Below are 9,675 nucleotides of genomic sequence, written 5' to 3'. Positions count from 1 at the left end.
AGGCTTTTTCCAAAAAAAATCATTTAAATCCAATCATAAATACTTAAATCTCAATTGACTGTAGTTATAAGACAGCACAGTATGAGCGATTAGTTTTTCAAAGCAGTTTAAAATGCTTCTATTTTAAACTGAAGCGTAATCCGCAATGTTTGCTAGTAGTAGCATGATGCTAACGATGGCGTGTTTGCTAATGTTAGCATTTTTCTTACAAGTCTTGCATTTTCATGGTTTAATTATTAGGTTTTAGTTTCCTGGTGGGTTTTAAGGCTCAAAGCTGCTTCAGAAGAACAACCATAGACTGTGGATATGTGTTCCTTGCTAATTGTAGTCATTCTGCAACATCCATAATACTTGTAAGCATGTCTAAAGTCTTGCAATGTGAAACATGAAAGTATTTGTAACAAATCAAAAGGCATCACCATGATTTGCTAGTAGGATAAATAGTCATATGGTTCAGTAATTAAAACCAGTAGTGCTTTGTGAAACTTTCCCGCTCATCGAGAAAACTTGCATGTTGGAACGAATCCTGACCTGTTGCCCAATCGCTCCTTCAGCAGCTGCTGGTGGCAGCTTGTCTTAGTCCTCCGGACAATTGCTGATACCATCTGCAGCGCTGCTGTAATCTGTCAGAGGAAAACGGTTCCCAGTCACACCGACATTTCAGAAAAATAAATACAAAAACAGAGCAAACTCCAGATCTTAACTGTCCAGTGATGCAATTTTAGGACCAACCTAAAGAAGCCGTTGCAGTTTACTCTCTTTAAAAGCAAACCCTGGAAAGTTTTTCTCACATACTGACCACACTGCAAAAACACAAAATACTACCAAATATTTTGATTAAGTTTCTAGTGCAAATATCTTAGTTCACTTGGAATAAGACAAAACTAACTTAAAAGTAACTTTTTAGAAATATATACTAGTAAGTTCCTTTAATTGGTAAAAGGAATTATTATTATCATAGTTTCTTCAAGATTTGCTCCTGAAAACTTGATAAGATTGGTGCTACGGCCGTTGTTCATCCAGCGACCCGTTGTGTTTTTGAGTTAAAAAATGTTTAAAGTTGACAGAAAATTTGAAAATATCACTTGATAATTACGTGTTATTGAAAGATTGGAAGATTAATACCTGAACACCAACTACAAAATCTTAAAAAAGGCAAACATTTTAAAAAGACTTGAATAAATAAGCAATGCTTAGCCTGGTGGGGGCACAAGTAAAGCCTGGTGGCCCGCCAGGCTTGTAATACACTGAGGGAAACCCTGGAGTCTTGTTTTAAATGAAAAAATTGCAATCTGCTATTAAGGAATTGACTTAAAACAAACTCCTGTATTTTGCTGAAAAGTTACTTATAAGTTAGTTTGTCTTATTTCAAGTTATTTGCACTAGAAACTAGACCTGAAATATTTGGTAAGATTTTGTATTTTTGCAGTGTAGATCTACTGGTGGATTATTTCACTCATAACTAGCTTATAACTAATGCTATGCTTCTATATGTTGCTGAAAAGTCAATTAGTCTTTCTAGTGTACGAAGTTATTTGCTCTTAAAAGCACTTGGTATGTTTTGCAGTGTAAGGAATTATCTGGGAAACGGACACGCTTCCACAGACGTGGAAGATCTGCTGTCAGATTTGAGCCGAATGTTTCTGACGTGTAATTTTTACCAGAGTCGTAGCAGATCAGTAAGGTGATGTGTGAGAGGCCGAACTCGCCTTCCTCTAGAATCCCTCCAGAGGAAGGAAGAACATTTTAACGTGCAGAAAATAACTCGACTATTTGTTTCTCGAGCGAGTGCAATGTGTGTGAAATGCAGGTCAGGTGAGTCATCCGCTCAAACCTGACGGTGCTGTCTGTTTTTTTACACCTGAATGGAAAAATACACCCTGAGTGTGTGTGTGTGAGTGTTTGCACAGACACACACAGGCTGATTCATAGTTTTATGACTACCCTGGCAGCATTTCACAAAGCTAAGCTGGGAGCTACAAGGACATGCAGGAGTGTGCATGCTCACACACACCTTTCCTCACCTTGATGATACTGACGGTCACCTGGAGCTTTTTTTAATTCTCAAATTCACTCCAGGTCCTCAATAAGCGCAAGCAAGACCAGCACAAACAAAAGCACAATGGCTGCCCTGAGCTATAAAAAGACAGCAGAGTTTAACCCGTCCTTGAAACTCCACAGATGATCGACGACACACACTCATAAACTCACACACACACACACACACACACATACACACACACACACACGCACACACACACACACACACACACACACTGTATTACACTCTACAGAGTTTATGTTTAGAAGTGACAGCTCTTTCTGTCTGCTGTGTCCTACATCCAGGCACATCCACCGTTTATTTGGAAAACTGTCTAATCCTTTATGTTTTATTTGGAAGGTTTTAAACTTATCTGTGACTTTATGACAAAAATTTAACATTTCAGCTTTCAGTATATGCAGTTATGTACCTTTACAGCTTCTAAGAAGTTATGGCTTATTTATATAAGTTTGCGTGTTTACACAGCGAAAACTCAAAATCTTACCAAATATTTTTGGTCTAGTTTCTAGTCCAAATAACCTAATGCACGAAATAAGACAAAACTAACTTACAAGTAACTTTTCATGAATATGTATGAGTTTCTTTAGAGTCAATAATTCCTCAATATTGTTTTTTTAAAAAGTGCTAGTTATATTGGCAGATTATTTTGTTTATAACATGGGAAAATGTTTTATTACAAGTAAAATAATCTGCCAATGGAACTATAAATTTTTCATCAAGGACTTAAAACAAGCTCCTATATCTTTCTAGTTAGTTTTCTCTTATTTATCTTAATATTTAAGATATTTGTGCTAGAAACTAGACTGAAATATTAGGTACGATTTTGTGTTTTTTTAAAATAAACCCTTTGCTACACTGCACTGAAAAAACAAAACACAATTTTACCAAGTATTTTTGTTTTCCAGTCCCCTGATGAGCGTTTAGGATTTTATCTTGCCGTCTTTTCTCAGGATGATCTCGTCTTCATGATCTGATCTGTACATTTGTAGCTGGTAGTTGCTGCACTTGGCCGTTTTCTTTTGAGCCAGTTGAATAATTTCTAAATATTTCCAGATTTCTTTCTCTTCAACAGTCAGGAGCAAACCAAACATTTAAGGTTTTAAACTGAACAAACATCCTTCAAAATGCTGAGTAAGAGAATTTCTGTCACCTTTTCCTCTGAATATTTAAACTGGTTCTAAGCGAAGACCAGTGGAGGTTCCTGTTAGTACCAGAACAGCCATCTGGTTTCTCCACTCTGAGCCCGTTTGTTGTTTCTACGGTGGAGCTGCACATCCACTCAGCTTTCTCCTTTTGCTGTTGTTTAGTTAGCTGCTTTCTCTCTGTCACAGACAGCAGCGCTCCTGTAGCCTGTTTCTCTCCTTTAGCCTCCAAATCAGGTTCTGTTCTTCTCATCTTCACTCGTTTTTCTCCTCCTCCCTTCGGTTCTGTCATGATGCTTTCAAGGTCGTTGACCTTTGCTGGTTTTGCATCCCCTCTCGGTAGAGGAATCATTTACAGACAACTTATGGAAGATGCAAAAGTATGTTTGTACCCTGATCTTCAAAAAACATTATTACAACGTACTCAGATTTATTAAGCTGACTTAAGATTTTACAGTGTACTTCCAAATTTTATTTACTACATTAAAAAAGTGGAATAATTTAAACAAAGTTTAGTTTTGCTTAATCTTCTTGAGAAAATTAAGTTCACTATTTTTGGATTTCCTTTTTCATGTAAGTACTTTAAACAAAGAACAGTCTTGCTTGATAAATGTAAATAAATAAATTATGCAAGTTGTTGGGGCAGAATATTTTATCAGTGTGGAGGAAACTGTTAAATCTGGCTTCCCAGCATCTGTCGTCATCTTCATTGTTTTTCCTCGTGGATTCCTGGAGACGTGTAGCCGCCAACGCTTGATGACCGCCAGTCCACATCCGACGTGGAGGCACCAGGTTCTGACAGAAAATCCAGCACAAACTGGCAGAACTGAAAATGTAAAACCCAGAAAAACTAATCAAAACTTGAAACACAGTGACGGTAAAACGTTGTGATCTTTAAAAACATGCAGTGTATCCCTGTATGTTCCCCTCCACTGTTTGTCCTCCATGACAGGATATGACTGATATGGAAAACTCCTGCATATGCACAGATCGGTCAGGTTGCCTCTGCGATCAGATGACAACGTCTTCCATGTAAATGTCTCTTCACATCTGGTCATTTTTCCCATGGAAAATTTTAAAAAGAGAATCCTCATGGAGTGTGTCTCTTTTTCTAAGCTCCTTTTTTACCCAAACATTTTGGTGTTTTTGTCATTCGCAGGCTGGTGTACATCCAGGTTGTGTTGCTTAGACACCAGAACATCAGTTTGGATGTTTAGTTTGCAGAAATTGATGTTTTTATTGACTCAGTCATGTTTGGTTTGTGTGGGAGGATTTAATCAGACTGAGGTCATAAATTGCACAAATGTTTGACTCAGACAAATAGAAATAATTTAAGCAATCAGCTTTTTTTATTTCAACAAGTCAAAAGTATTACACAATGTAGCAGGAACTCACATTTTTAGTGCATTAATATTTATCTTAAAGCTAGAGTATGTAACTTTTATTTTAAAAAGTTGTTTTTTTTCCTTTTTTTTTAAACTTTTCCCCTTTTTGTTGACTTTTTTGAAATTGGGTTTTTTCCTTTTAACTTTTTTGAAATTGGGTTTTTTCCTTTTTTGAGGAATTGTTCGGTTCAAAAACAACCAATCAGAGCCAGTGGCTTAGCACTGTCAATAATTCTTGTGTATGTGCTGCTAAATGTGCTAAAGGCAGAGAATCAACTTACAGAGCATGTACAGAAAATGCTCTGTACAGTTACAGAGCATGGTCAGTTATTGGTGGCCATGCTAACTAGCCTCAGCATTCCTGGGGAGGATGTGAACAGCATGTACCAGAGAATGATTGACAGCGCTAAGACCCTCCTCCTTGCTCTGCTTGGTTTTTGTGACCAAGCTGTATATTTCTGTCTCAAAATAGTGACCGTTTTAACAAATATTTTAAAAAACTATTTTAAAAAAATAAAAGTTAAATATGGCAGCTTTGAAGACACAATAGTTTCTTTGTTGTGGTTGAGTAATAAAGTACCAATGATCTGAATCACTGATTCTGATTAACCTAATCAGGTGGTTTGTGTATCTCCATTTTTCTAGGTAATTGTGTTGATCGGCTACATGATTCTGTGCCATCTTTTGACCCCAATTATGCCTTTCTTGTTTTTTTGACAGTCGGGTCCAGCCACTCATCATGCATGACTCCTGGCTGCATATTAACAGCTGTGTGCCACGGTGCAGCTGTGGACCGGCACCACAGATGGTGCTGAATACTGGATGAGATGGTGGAGCTGCATGATGGAAGCCGCCTGGACGAGGTTAGATCAGGTTAGGTTGGCGGTTCATGACCCCAGTTAGCAGTCGCTCTCTTCCTGTGATTTGTTTCTGCAAAAATCCATTCTGGTTTGTTACAAGCTGTCTTATTATCTTCTGTTTTTATGATGTTTAAATGGATTCAGAATTTGTCTGCATTCCATGGGGGGAAAAAAGAAAGTCAAAAGATAAAGTTCACAATTTACTGGTCTGGTTTGGTGCTTATTGTCCTTTAATAACTTCTCAAAAGACATTTACATGAAGTGTGGGCTCAACATTGATGGATTGTTTCTTGCAGGTTAGTGGAATCAACTCACTCTCTCTCTCTCTCTCTCTCTGGTTACCTAGCAACTCACTCCTTCTGTGGTTACTTAGCAACAACCTGTTGAGTAACTTGCCCAGCAGCACTTTGCCTCAAAACTGCTTAAAACTAAAAAACAAACAAAAAAAAACATCATGGAGTGAAACTGTGAATAAAACAGAAAAGTTCACACCACCAGTTTGGCAGTATTTCATATATTTAAAAAAAAAACCTAGTCAATAATTATCGATATTATCGACTGACATCAAAGGCGTTTATCGTAATATGTTTTTCAGCCGTATCAGTGCTTTGAATTCTGTGATGTCATAGGTAAAATTAGTCTAGAAGAGGTAAAGAAGTCTTTGTAACCTCTGTTCTGCCCTGTGTATGTTTTATAAGTTAATAAAACAACGTTGTCACCTTTACAGTAGGTTTACACAATTAAGAGTTAAAATTAATATTAAATCTTAGTTTGTTGCCTTTAAAAATAGAGAAAAAAATAGTGTTAAGTCAAGATCTTATTTGAAGCTTGTTGATACGTTAAAACAGGACAGTTTTGAGAGGCCCAGTAGAATGAAGCATGTTGCCAGGTAACGAGCTGGGCTTCCCTGGGGTTGCTAGGTGACGGCTAGTGCCTGCTGATATTCGGAAGGTTTTTGAAACGGCTCATTTTCCAAACACCAAAAAACATTTAACTTATTGCCAAAAAATGGCTGGATTATAGCTATATATCGTTTTAGTTTTTTTTTTGTTTTTTTGTTTGTTTTTTTGATTGAGTTGTTTTTAGAAGCAATAGAGACACAAATAACATAAAAACATACTGAAACTCAAACATACTTTTTTATTCAGTGCCTAATCCTGCTAAACTGCACAAAACTCATTAATCTGGAAGTACAAGTGTCTAACGTGTTTTTTCCATCATATTTTTATCCTTGGTAACAAATCCAAGGTGGTCATGATGTATTCCCTACATTGTGGAGAAACTATGTTGGCTGGAGGTGAAGAACCCTTTCTGTCAGATATAAATTAGCCCTTTCATCATGAACAAATTATGTTTAGCGGAAAGCAGCCAAAGTGAAAAGTAGCTTTCTCATTGTTTTTCTTGCTGTGCAGCTCTGAATTAAACAGCATGAGAATAGTTGTGTATTGTCCCCAACTGATTAATACATCTTGGAAAAACACAAAAGACAGCTTTCTAATTTTTTTGTGCTCTTTTGGAAACCGCAGGACGTGCCTGAGTGCACATTCTCAAACAATTAGGAATGAGTAAAAGTTTCCTAATACACAAATTCAAAGCATTACGTGGAGCATGAAAGGCTGTTTGTCCTTGGAGACGCCTCATAAAGTGAGTCAGGCATGACTGGGAGGTTTGGAGCCCAGGATGCAATCACATCGGGGAGGATAAAGTTTCCATAAACAAGTTTCAGATCAGGTATGCAGCAGCAGATCTTTTTTAAAGATGTGATATTAGAAGCAAGCAGACATGCATGTAGATGTTCAGATAGACAGCTGCCCAACATATTAAATAGCATTTGCTGGAGTATTGTCTCATAACCTTTTACCCCCCAGGCCAGAGATGTTCCCTACAATGCATTATGGGATATGAGTGGTCACAAACAGATACAGCTTTATTCCACTGGCCTGAGGCGTTCTGTCCCGAATGGACCTATGTAATAACAGGCAGTGGCACACAACGAGGAAACACAGGAAATGTGTATCATGATTTATAAAACCTGTAGCATCATATCTGCACATCTCACAGAAATGCTCAGACATCCCATTCATCACGTGTCGTCATAGAGTTAGAAATCAACAGGAAATGTTACAAAAACGTCCAAAATGTCTCAGCTGATGCGTGAATCCAAAAGCTAGCATCAAGTCTCATCTCTTTACAGCTACTTTATAAACCATTAATGGTACAGAGGGTAACTTTTATAAAAAACAAACAAGTTTTTTACATTTTTGCTATGAAAAGATCAACCACCTCCACTTTCTGCTATCTGAAGAAATGCACCAATCACAGCCAGGAGGCGGGTCTTAGTGCTATCAATCAACTCATAAACACGCTGCTAAATGTGCTAATGGAGGAGAAACGGCTTACAGTTGCAAGAAAACTGCTTATTGACTCTGATTGGTTGTTTCTAGTCAGCGTTGGGAGAAGGCAGATGTGTTCGGGGTTCTTTTCATAGATTATCTGTCTCGTATCAAACTGTCACGACAGTTTCAACAAATATGTAAAAGAATCATTTTATAAAAGTTAAATAAATGCTGTTTTAAAAAACATGAGACACTTTAATGATTTTTAATTGAGCACAAACTCTATAGTGAGCATTAAATTAACTTTATGGACCGATGTTTGGTTAGTAAAAATTTGCATTTTAATTATAAAGTTTCTAATATCATGCCATTAGCAATATATTACATTATATTAGCAACATAATTTCTGGGACAATTTATCGTCCAGAACAAATTTTATTGTTCCCAAATTTATTGTAAGCTCAATCCAAGCACAAACTGGTGTGTTGGTAATATCTGATCTCCTCTGTAAAGTTTCTTTGAGGACAGCAGAGGATGTTTTCTGTTTCATAGAGCCGACATCCGCAGAAGCCGGCGTTATCACTGTGCATCACAAGGACGGGCATGAATTAACAAGAAGCCTGTTTCTGACTCACAGCCGGTTCATTAAGGGGACCGATTAGACCCGAACCTTTTCAGTTTCACTCAGATTTGAATACCGTTTCAAATAAATTCATCCAGAGTCTTCTGAGAACAAAGATAAAAGTGTGATTCTCAGCAGAGCAGCAAGAAGCATGACACAGCTCGTCCCCCAGTGGGCTAATATGACTCAGCGCGTTGAGAGTTAAACCATCCGCTCAGTCCCCAAACTAGTTTCACATCTAAATTTACCGTATGCTAATAAGACGTAGCTGCAATTACCAGAGGTAAGGGAGGAATGTGCTGTTTGTTACGTCAGGGTGAGAATCAGTAGACCCAGAAATGAAGAGGGTTAAAATTTGAGCTGAGTCACACAAAAACAACCGATTCAGTTGTTTTTTTCACATCATGGGAGTCGGAAAAGAAAGTTACAGGGTTTTATGTATCAGACAAGCATTTCTGACTTTACACTGATATCACAGTGATGGCGCCGGCTTCAGACAGTAGTTACTGTTGTATCTTTTATTAATATAATTTATCGTTTACAAGATAAATTCAAATTAACGATGTTTATAAAAACACTCTCCATATTGTTGGGATTACTTTCTATAAATGGTTGCCATCATCACTTTTATTATCTCCACAAAATATTATGATAAAACTTTAAGTCCAGGTCATCCACCATCAGCTTTTCCAAACTTTATCAGGTTATAACATTTTTTAATTGATATCAGACATCAGGGGTGGAAATTTAACATATCGTGTATTATTTTCTTACTATTTTTGAATTATTGTCACAGTAAATTCCAATTGATTATATTTCACCAGGGGTGAAAATGTAAACATTTTTACCGGCCACCCAGACATTTCACCAGCCACTGTTTTTCTTTTTCTTTTAAATCTGCTCCACCAGGTAAAGTTTGTGTGATAATCAACATATCATATAAACACAGTTTTCTGAAGGGGCTTATCTTAGCTTTTGTTGTCGTAGTTTGTCTGACCTGCCCCGTCTTGGATCCGCTCACTTGGGCGGGCCAAAGAGAACCGAAGGATTTCATTGGATAATCCAAATGTCCATCAATAAAATCAACCAATGGGCTGTCGTGGGCGATAAACATTATATTTAATACTCTTTTGTTAAATAATGAGAGCCTAGAGTCACCCCCCCTCCCCCATGTACAGTAGTCTGTCCTTCTTTCCTTACTTCCTCTTGTCCTTACTTCTTTCGCTCCTGTTTTTTCTTTCTTCTTTCCTTCTTTCCTTCCTCAGATG

The 9,675-nt window shown here is 37.4% G+C and overlaps 1 long non-coding RNA gene across 1 annotated transcript in view; it reads left to right on the top strand.

Moving 5' to 3' along the window:
* Window positions 1-5,545, top strand: part of LOC107833554 (uncharacterized) — a 24,854-nt gene extending 19,309 nt beyond the window's left edge. Inside the window, exon 2 of the long non-coding RNA XR_001659318.1 lies at window positions 5,310-5,545. This is a non-coding gene — a long non-coding RNA (uncharacterized LOC107833554). The remainder of the gene's footprint in view (window positions 1-5,309) is intronic.
* Window positions 5,546-9,675: the final 4,130 nt, after the last annotated feature.

This window comes from Poecilia formosa, unplaced genomic scaffold (assembly GCF_000485575.1).
Source record: "Poecilia formosa unplaced genomic scaffold, Poecilia_formosa-5.1.2 Scaffold406, whole genome shotgun sequence".
NCBI classification, from domain to species: Eukaryota; Metazoa; Chordata; class Actinopteri; order Cyprinodontiformes; family Poeciliidae; genus Poecilia; species Poecilia formosa.
Note: the sequence above shows the minus strand (reverse complement) of the source record. Positions and strands in the feature narration are given on the sequence as shown.